The 1,941-nt window shown below is 44.3% G+C and overlaps 1 pseudogene; it reads left to right on the top strand.

Annotated features, from left to right (window-relative positions):
- Positions 1 to 433: 433 nt before the first annotated feature.
- On the top strand, positions 434 to 551 carry LOC124596863 (annotated as a pseudogene).
- Positions 552 to 1,941: the final 1,390 nt, after the last annotated feature.

Consider the following 1,941-nt stretch of genomic DNA (forward strand, 5'->3'; position numbering starts at 1 on the left):
TTATGCTGGTATCAGTATACAATGTACTGTAAAATCTATTAACATCACGTAGAATGTCTTCTTGTTCTGACAGTACATTGTTGCCTTCCACTCAGAGATAATCCATGAAACTTCTGTTTCTTTCATGTTAAATTGAGTGATACAATGAAGTGTTTTCTTCCACAGTGTTTTGATTATTGATTTAAGTTCTAATACCTCAAGGTTCTTTCTTTTTAATACTTATAAATTTAGCCTTGTTTTTTCTGTTGTGTAAAGCCTCTTCAGACATTTCCTGGAGTTCCTATAAAATGGCATAGCTGAATTAAAGGGTATTACGAAACAAACTCGCTCTCTCTCTCCTGTAAACTACCAGGGTTAACCTTAATTTCGTTGTAGCATAGAAGATCCACTACTCGATGCTGGACCTGTATATATGTATACCTTCTGTTTGTCTGGCAACGGCCTTGTCACAGTGGATACACCGGATCCCGTCAGATCTCCGAAGTTAAGCGTTGTCGGGTGTGGCCGGCACATGGATGGGTGACCATCAGGGCCGCCATGTGCTGTTGCCATTTTTCGGTGTGCACTCAGCCTCGTGATGCCAACTGAGGAGCTACTTGGCCGAATAGTAGCGGCTCTGGTCAAAGAGAATCATCGTAACGACCGGGAGAACAGTGTGCTGACCACACGCCCTGCCAATCCGCATCCTCAACTGAGGATGACACGGCGGTCGGTTGGTCCCCATGGGCCACTTGTGGCCTATAGACGGAGTGCGGAGTGCTTCTGTTTGTCTAACAAGGATATCTTCTAACACTATACTGATATTCACTTATCTTGAGTCTAATGCTACGTTTTACTGCGAATGGTTCAAGAAGGCGGTGGGATCACTTCAGTTCCACTAATTTTATTAGTTTGGTGCATAAGTTCGTACCATTTTTCTTCTGCATGTTGGTATTCTGGCTGCTATGGGTTTGTCTATCGATTGTCATTTTTAATTTGTAGTTCACTGTTGCTATTTGAGTTTACATGTTGTCATTTTTGTCCACAGAGTCTTTCACGGCGGCATGTCAAAATAAAATATCAGTTTTCAAGCAGCTTCAATTCGAGTACAATTCTCGAGCTTTCGATGGTCATCCTCGCCATCGTCGTCAGGAGTAAAACCGCTAATATCCAGGACTGGCTCGGTTTTCTGCTTATATAGCCACCACAGCGGCCTATGACGCCAATCACAGAGGGCCGAAACGACGCATGCGCGGAAGGTGATCCGGCAATTCGTAGCAGCTCCGGCCCGTTGCGGGACCGAGTGACGTCAGGTGGTGCGAGGGGCCGGCACAATGTTTGAAACAGGAGTTCCGCCTCCCTACAAGCGTCAAGTACTCGTCGTCGTTTCCGTTTGACATCCAAATTACGCTCCCCCCTTCCCACGCCTTACTGAGTGTGTAACCCTGTAAGATAAATTCTGGCGAACTTTGACAAATTCGGGTACTGCGTCACCTTAGCTGACCAGCAAATATAACGGTCGCGATCGATTCGAACTTTCGTCAAATAATATTCAGTCTCACTTAAAATCGTGTTTATTTCTTGACCTACACACTGACTATTGTTATTTTCATTTGTCACTTCGCTAAACAGTCCCAAAACGTGTCGTGAGCTTCACGGGTCAGAGTTGATTCGGTCTCGTGTCCCCTACTTCTGTTAGCAGGCATTGGAGATGATCTGCTACTGCTGGAAGATTCTTTGCAGAATTCCAATAGGATGTTCTGTCGAGCTCTTTCAATTTCAACAACATCTAAATGGTCTGTACTGGATCTCGGATGTAGAAAGCTTGCAGTCAAGTAATTCGGGTGTTCATTTAAGAAACTAAAACGGCTTTCTGCTTAAATTGTCATCGAGACTCTCATATGTGGTAAGGCAGCGGTTTTTCGTGCCGACTTATCCTTATGTAAATACTCGTACTTATTG

This window comes from Schistocerca americana, chromosome 2 (genome assembly GCF_021461395.2).
Source record: "Schistocerca americana isolate TAMUIC-IGC-003095 chromosome 2, iqSchAmer2.1, whole genome shotgun sequence".
NCBI lineage: Eukaryota > Metazoa > Arthropoda > Insecta > Orthoptera > Acrididae > Schistocerca > Schistocerca americana.